This window comes from Apodemus sylvaticus, chromosome 14, assembly GCF_947179515.1.
Source record: "Apodemus sylvaticus chromosome 14, mApoSyl1.1, whole genome shotgun sequence".
Classification (NCBI taxonomy): Eukaryota; Metazoa; Chordata; class Mammalia; order Rodentia; family Muridae; genus Apodemus; species Apodemus sylvaticus.
The window spans coordinates 13,917,905-13,927,045 of NC_067485.1; positions in this window are offsets into that span (position 1 = coordinate 13,917,905).

A 9,141-nucleotide genomic window follows, 5' to 3' on the forward strand; every position below is an offset into this window, starting at 1 on the left:
AGACAAAAACCTCCTCCCCAACATAACACATTCCCTGACTTTCATTTGGGTGTCAAAACAATATCAACAAACTGGATGGAAAAGGACACATCATTCTTCAGACTGGCAAACTGGCAAACTCTGGTGCTGAATTGGACATTTGCTGAAGACAGATGATCAAGACTGAACTTATGAAGGAGCATCATCAAGGATCCTCATAAGGATATTTGGTCTATTAAGTTTATGGGATTAATAACTGGTTCTGTTGTAAAAGTTAAACTGTGTATAATTTTTAACTTAAAGGAAAGGGAAGGTATAGAGGAATTTTAATTCAGCAACATGGCTGCTCTGACAAGGGATCACAAGCAAAGACCTTCTGGGTGTAATCCAGATGGAATGACACACCTGTAATCCCTCTGTCTGGGATGCAGGCACACCCTTAGAACACACCTCTAATCCCAAACCATGATAGTCAATAGTTAGTAGAATGAAGCAGCCATATTTGAAAGTGACATGTAATTGAGGGGCAGACAAAGTGATGAGTCAGAGAAAGATTTGACAAAATGAGTCAGAGATAGGATATGTCCAGCTCTCATGAGAACAGCCAGGAAAGAGAGGCTACTTAAGAGCAATGAGGAGTGAGTCAGGAGTGAAGGACAGTTCAGTGAGTGCACTCAGTTGAGTTCAGGCAATGTAGTCAAGTTGAGTTCCCTTCACTTCATGCAGTGCAGTCAGTGCAGTTCAGTTTGTGGAATACAAAGGCAGTTTTCCCAACAAGAGAAATTCAGTGAGAAGTCAGTTTGAGTCAGTCAGCTTGTAAAAGAGTTTGAGTCAGAACAGCTGAGTTGAATCAGCCCCAAAATTCAGAAAGAACTCGAAAGTGTGAGCTTATTCAGCAGTAAACATCCAGAAGACAATTACATCTGGTGAATAAACATACTGTTTACATCTGGAACCCAACATGATTGGAGAAGGAGAAAGTCCAGTCAACACTAAAGAAAGCAGAGCACATCTGACAGAAATGTCTAATAGGACAGGAGACATCTGACAGAAAGTGGATAGGGAGAAATTTACTTGGGATCCTCTCCAGAAGAATCACCAGTTCTTCAAGTTAGGCTGGATGCCCAGAGAGATTTGGGAGACTTTGGAGCCATGGGAGATTCAAGCCCAGAGCAAGGAACGACTCAGGAGCCTCTGACACAGTGAATCACAGTAAGACATCCCCAAAAGACCAATTTAATTATATAAAGAGACTTTTCTTGCATTAAAAGATGGGAAACCCCATTTCAGTTACATTTACAATCACCACTGTCCCTAAATAGACTATACCTAAAACTATTCTGTTTCACCTTGAGTTTGACTTGCTGTTCCTTACAGCAAAACACTCCCTAGCACAGAATGACTTTCCAAAGACACAAAAGTATGGAACCCATGGTACCTGAACAGAAAACCAGGTCCACCAATGAGCTGATCCGTCTGTTCCATGGCCAAGAATTGGAAGACAGCATCAGCAGTCTGCAGAGTGTGAGTCCCCACTGCTGCATGCAACCAAGCTTGGCTACTGTGTACAGGGAGCTAGCATACTCTCCTCTAAATGGTTATTCCGTAACATACTCTGGTGGGAGAATTGTTATGGTAATTGAATGTAGAAGTGCTGTAACCATCAAGACAGGAAAGTAAGAGCTATTGGTCAAGAATAACTCATCTCTTTCAATTCTTCAAGGAAAAGAGATTAACTCTTATCGAGTGCCTTCAAAGCAGCAGCTATGTTCTAGGACCCATATGCCTCGGATTAATCCTTGCTATACTGCATACACAAAAGCTGTCGTGATAAAAGAACACTTCCAATGTAACATGACACACCCCTGCCATTTAGCATCGTTCTCTATTCCCTTCATAATGTGTCCCCCAGTATCAGGATAAGAGTAACATAAAATAGCCGGGCAGTGGTGGTGCATACCTTGATCCCAGCACTCAGTAGGCAGAGGCAGCTGGGTCTCTGTGAGTTGGAGGCTAGCCTAGTCTCCAAAGAGTGTTCAAGGACAGTCAGCTGTACACCAAGAAACCCTGTCTCAAAAGCCAAAAACAACAACAAAGAGTAACATAAAATAATATACCCTAGTCAACGGTACCAGAACCTAAGGCATGCAAATGTTCTACCCACTGAGCAACAAAAAGAACTGGAGTTCTCTAATTGCATATGAGTAAAGATTAGTAAGCTTACATGTTAATTGCAGAGACCTAATCCCATTTACTGTCATTAGCTCTGTGTCACATGGGACTCAGAAACTTCCACGCCACCTAATTGAACCACCCTGTTGCCAGAGGCAGAATCATTCAGGATAAATTCAAATCATGTTCTCTTGTTCACACAGCCTCCCCACTACTGAGCTGTCCCATGGTCTCTCCTAAAAGGATGACAGTCTTTGTCCCTTATGTTAGATGAAAAGCAGGGTACTCCTGGGCAGATCAAGCCAACCCAGTACAGTTCTCACGGGAGAGGTCGTTTATTGACAGAGGTGTCCCTGAAGGGGTTGAGGATGAGGAAAAGAAGTGAGGGAGTAAGAGAGCTCTGGGTTGGGGTCCATGTCTTTTATCCCGGCCGTGACATAGGTGACACAGGTGATGACCCACAGGTGATACAGGTAACACAGGTAATTCAGGTAACACTTGTGTAGGGTGTGTGTGACGGTTGCCATGGCAACTGATGCAGGAGGGTCTTCTTGCCTAGGGATGACATCGCTGGGTTCAGAGGCTGGCTGTAAACAGTTTCTGGCTGTCCTTGAAAGGTTCTGATGCTAACACCATTTACTCAGGGGAGGGTGATTGTCACCTATAGGCAGGGCTGTGTATCTGCCTGGAGTGGAATAAGCAAGCTGCCCAACAAGACACTTCTGGTTCCTAGGGACAATCCTGAGAGCAAGGAGGAACTGCTAATATCTTGTTGTTTCAGGAGATGCATTTTCTCTGTCGACTAAGAACTTTCTAATGCTGGAAAATGCAAACTGTGTAGCACAACTTGTTTGCTATTGCATCCTTGCTTGTTAACAGGCAAAATACATTACACAAGTGCAGCCCTAGTCAGGGCAACTGCCAGGAGCCATTCACGCCACTGCTTCTCTGACCCAGAGCATCTCACATTCTGACTGAGGCCCCAGCAAACCAAGTGCTATGGTGAATTAGTCTGTGGTGAGTTTCAGATGTGTTATCGAAGTTTAGCGTTTACGGCTGTTTATGACTAGTGATATTTTCTTATTTTTACTTGGAGGATGTTTATTTGTTTATTTAATAACCCATGCATACAAATGCATGGGGATCCAAACTGTTTCAAAGTATAGCATACCTGTTGCTACAGGTAAGCCTTCCTCTTGCCTCAGAGTTTCAGACATTCAGGTGCCCTCCCCAAAGACAATGGTTCTGATTGATTTGCACAAACACCACAAGCTTGTTATCACGCCCAGAGGAGCACACCATACATTCTGTTTTGTGCTGGGTCTGTTTCCAATATCGTCATCTAGCTATAGAGCAGTGTATCCAGTCCCTGTATGTGGGCAATTAGTTAGCTTTTATAGTTTTCCCAATACAGTTATGCAAATAATACTCTTGTGTTAATAATGCCTTTGCCCGTTCTTAAAAATATAACTGAACGATGCATTACTGGAATTGCTGAAAAGGAAAACTCATTTTCATTTCAGTAACTGCAACCTAATAGCTTTCCAAAAGTGCTTGACATGTGTTTTCCTTCCTCAATCTGAGGCAAATATGCCTGCTTCTCTACAAAGTCACCCGCCCAGGGCTTCACCAGGCTTCTCATCCCTTTCCATCTGATAGGTGCAGACGGTATCTCTCTCATAGTTTCTTAGTTTCGATTGCCTTTTTCTAGTTAGGAGATTGATCAGGGGAGCTGCTCTGTTTAAAGTTCTTGTTTTGCTCCTGGTTTTAATCTTAAAGTACCCTAAATCCTCTTAGCCGGTAGGGTTTGGATCTTAAACCTAGGTGGATTTACATAATGGGTTTATGAAAGGCCCAGAGAGTAAATAAGGCACAGGAGAATGGATCATACTAAGCCAAAGGCCTCTCCGGTGGGGCCCCCAGCCCATCCCTGACCCTTCTCCCTTTGCAGGGCATGCCCAGATCTGCTGCTCCTGGGGCATCTGCACACCAGCCCTGGCCATACCTCACTCTGAGGAGCTGGTCTCTGCACTGATTAGGATCTGAAGCTAAGATTAGCTGAAGGGAGGTTTTGGCAGATGGGAGGCAACTGATTCAGTGAAAATCAATGAGTATGTGAAAGGGTCCCATTGCCCCTTCCTGAGCGTCACCAGAGGGTGCTTCTCTCCACCATCCCTTGAGTGGATCTGACTACTCTGTTTCTTCGCCATGTGTGCCCATAGTATAATCTGGGCAACAAGAAGAGGGCACCCCCCCCCCCTTTATGGCCTTTTCTACCCCAGGGCACATTCCTCTACTGTCTCCAGCTACCCTTCCCAATTCCAAGTGAGGTTGGGGAGTATCTTTTTCAGAGGACAGAGGGGCTCAGACAATTCAGGTAAACTCTCCAGGTGTCTTACACCCAGTGATTCAAAGAGCTGACTTCAAACTGAGGCCTGGCTGACTCAAAGGCAGAGCCCTAAGGCAGTCTCCTAAGACTTGCGCAGGACCTCAGTAGGTCTCCACCATGAGAGAGAGATGCCCTGAGATGCCTCCTGGGCTACCCCCTGGGGAAGTCTGACTCATCCACCAGAGCCTCTGTGAGAGCAAAGGTCTGACCCTTCCTCAGCCTATCCTGGTCTTTCATGTCAGTGCCTCCCAGAATGAAGGCTTTCAGCATCCCAGAACATGGGATATTCTGCCAAATTATGCATAAAGCCAGAGTTGGCATCTAAACTAGTCTGACTTCAAATCGTGTGCTCCTATGACCCCTACTCCTCAAAATGAAGAATGTTTCCTAATAGGGTAGAGCCGGGTCCTCCCGTGTTATCTGGACAGAGAAAGCGAGTTGAAGACCTCACACTCCATCTGGAGTTTATCAACCTCCTTTCCAGGGTAGAGTTACAGTGAATGATTATCTACAGATCTGGAGCCAGCAGGGACTTTGAAGGTCCCTATTGCCAAGAGGTCTTGGCGGCAGAGGGGTGGGAAGCCCAGGAGATGAAAAGGCAACCCGAGCATCTTATCTCCCTGCTGAAGCCAATCAGGCCTGGCCTGGCCAGGGGAACGTCCCGCTGTGGGCCAGACAGCGCCACAGGCCCGGGCACCTGAGTGCTCCCTCTGCTCTCTGCTCCTTATCCTTTCTCCCTCAGTGTGACTTATTTTACTGTCCATTCACCGTCCATCCTCTCACTCATCCATTCACTCACTCCATCCTTCAGCCTGTTGGTTATAATGCTTGACATGTTTACAATTCTCACTTATAGCTTTGCTAATCTTCTCTCAATGAATCCTCACAATGGCACGCAGGAAAAAGTTGCCCAAATTAGTCTCATTTTTTTTTTCAGATAGATAATTCTAGGCCTCAATAAGCTATTCTGACTTCAGCATCTCCCAGCTGGCAAATGGCTGTCCCCATCCCCCCTTCGCAGGGATCCAGTCCCTCGGTGTCCATGTACCTACTCTTTGTGGACTTAACAGTTTCTTCCTTCCTCTTCTGCACTCTTCATTGATTTTCTTGCATGATGTATGTGTGTATATGTGTGTATGTATATATGTGTGTATGTGTGTATAATGTATGTGTGTATATGTGTATATGTATATATGTGTGTATATGTGTGTATGTGTGTATAATGTATGTGTGTATATGTGTATATGTATATGTGTGTGTATATGTGTGTATAATGTATGTGTGTATATGTGTATATGTATATGTGTGTGTATGTGTGTATGTGTGTATAATGTATGTGTGTATATGTGTATATGTATATGTGTGTATGTATATGTGTGTGTGTATATATATGTGTGTATGTGTGTATAATGTATGTATGTATATGTGTATATGTATACATGTGTGTATATATATGTATGTATGTATGCATGTATGCTTACAGGTAGGTGTTAATGTGCAGAGGCCAGAGATAACCTCATGATTGCCATTAATCTTTGGAAACAGGGTCTCTCTCTGACCTAGAGCACACCCTCGTAGGCTTCCCTGGTTGACCACCAAACCCCAGGCTCTTGTCTCTACATTCCTAATGCTGGGATTACAGGGTGTGTCTTTATAATCATGCCCAGTGCTTTCTTTTGCAGCTGGGGATCAAATGCAGGTCCTCGGGCTTACAAGGCAAGTGTTTTACCAAATAAGCCACACCCTTCTCCCTTCTGACTTGTTAAACAGTAGCCATCTAGTACTCACCATGTAGGCCAGGCTGGCTTGGAATTCACATCAATCCCCCTGCCCCAGCTTCCCAAGTGCCTTGGTTTGAGTTTGAGGAATTGACAGCCACATTTAGCTTATTTTTTAAAAGGAGATTTATTTGTTTTGTGTTGGGGGAATGGGGGAGTGTATGGGTGTGAACTCGGGCACCCTCAGATGTTGGAAGAGGTCATTAAATCCCCTGGAACTAGTGTCACAGTTGGTGGAAACCGCCTGAAGTCATAGGTGCTAGGAACCTGTCTTAGAGTTAATATCATTGTGATGAAACACCGGGACGAAAAGCCACTTGGTGAGCACAGGGTTTGACTGGCTAATGCTTCTACATACCATTATTATCACCAAAGGGAGTCAGTACTGGAACTCAAATATGGCAGGCACCTGGAGGCAGGAGCTGATGCATAGGAGTTCTCTTGACTGCCCTGTCCTTATGACTTGCTCAGCCTCTTATTATAGAACCCAGGACCGCGTGCCCATGGGTGGCACCACTCACAATGGCTTTCCCGAATCAATGGCTTTCCCACATCAACCACTAGTTAAGAAAATGCCCTACAGGCTTGCATATAGCCTGCTCTTGCGGAGACATTTTCTCAACTGAGGCTCCCTCCCCCTTCTCTAATGACTCTAATTTATGTCAAGTTGGCATGGCTGGACTTGGGTCCCCTGCAAGAGCAGGATGCTGTAGTAATCTCTCCAACCTGGGCACTCAACTTCCTGCATTCTCTTCCTATCCCTGATTCTCCTCCTCCTGTCTATCTGCCGAGCTAGCACATGATCCCATAGATTCACCCGGTTGTCTAAAGAAAAGATTTCTGGGATCTTCCACGCTCAATCTCTCAAATGGAGCCATTGGTCCTCATGTCTTAGGCCTTGGTCCTTCATGCCTTTCCAACATTCCTAACTTGTATCATCTGGTTCTGACAATGTCGGCCAAATACCCTGAGATGCTGTTGGTATAAGAATCTGAATGACTTGGGGACTGAGCCATGGTTCTAGCTGTGAGCAAGGTTTTCCCCTTTCTGCCCTTTATTCCTTCTCCAAAAACCAGTGAGGATCTGCTGGCAGCCACATTCTCAGCCCTCATGAAGACCGGAGCCTCTCTCTTGACTTTAGCCTCCCTTCAGTGAAGAGACCTTTATCTTCTAGAAGGTGGGATGGAGGATCAAAGAATCAGTGTTTACAACCTGGGCTCTAGTCCTTCCTTCACAGCCTCATTCATCTCTTCTCCTAGCACCTAACACAGGCTGGCATCGATGAATTCTGACAAGCACATGATATCACACTATCGCTCACGGTAGAAGACTGCACAGTGAGTGTTCCAGTCCAATACAGAACTCGAATTTCTAGTTGGGAATCCTCTCCCCTCTAGGTACGGTAATGATGTGACTGTCACCCAAAGTTCTTGGCACCTCAAGGGTTATGTGATTGCAGGTAGGACAATCAAGTTCTCCTTTTCTTGGGCTGGAAATTAGAAGCCCAGTGATAGGGAAAGAAGGCCTCAGAAACACCCAGAGGACCAATTTTCCCCCACTCGGGCAGGTCTGGCTTTCTACATCCCAGAACTCTCCCATTTTCTGTACTTTTCCAAGTCTGGTTTCCCATCCACTTAGAGAGCCATCCATCATCTGGATACATTGTTTCCATCATCTGAATACATTGTTTCTCGTCCTTAGTTAGCCTGCAGATGGCTTCTTTCAGGGCTCACAAACAAGGAGTCTTAAGGGATGCCCCAAGGCTTTGTTCCAAACACTCTGCCCCGCCCCACCAATAGCCTTGGCTGTCCTGTTTCCCCAGGCTCTCCTACCGGCTTCCCATCTGCCAACAGGGAGTCCTACCATCTCCTCCATTAGAAAGATCATCCTCCATCCCAGGGTGTAGAATGCTTTGTAAGGAATGGAGTGAGGATTCTCTTCCATTTAATGCAGCCTGAAATCCATTCACTTTCGTAACATTTACAACAAAGTAAAACTCTTGGACTTTAAAGAGATCGTCAGGTAAATTCTACATTCCAGCCATGTTCCTCATGACTTTGTCCGGTCTTCAAGAATCCAGGCTACATCGCCTCTGTAAGACTGTCAGAGTCCTTAGACATCTTCAACTTTGCCCGTGTCTTCCTCTCCTGCCTTTATATCTTCATCCCTGGTACTAACTGTGGAATTTGAAGTGTTTCTGAGGCCATAAACAAGAAGGGGAAAATGCTCACTGAGCAGGTGGGGGTTTGGATGGCTCAGATTGGGATGAAGAGTGTGCCTGCGCAGTAGCACCTCTCAGAAGGGATCATTCCCTGTACTATTGCAGACACTATTCCTAAAAGTCTGCTGTTCCCCCCACTGGGAGCCAATCAATTGTCACCCCTGGTTCATAGAGTAGGAACCAGAGCTTCGAAAGTAAATTGTTCCAAGATACATTGCCTGAAGGAGAATGAGGATCATTTGCAGTTTTCACAGGTTTTCAAGGCCAGTGTGAGTGGCCTTAGCAAGAGGGTGTGTGTGTGTGTGTGTGTGTGTGTGCAACCAGTAGTTTCATGCAGGCCCGCTGTGTACAGATGGCAAGGCGCATATTCCATTTCCTCTGTCACATTTCAGCCTCAGAAGCCCCTGTCTCGCCGAGGGTCACAGAATGAAAAGGCCTGACTGGACCCTGAGGCAAGCTCTGAACACTCAACTCTTTGGGGGCCACACCCCAAGTGGAGCCCCATTTTTTGCAAGTATTTGAGCAGTGTGACCTTTCCCCTGGTAAGTAGTGAATGTGCCCTCTTTCTGACCACCACTCTATCAGGATTCCCAGTAAGATCT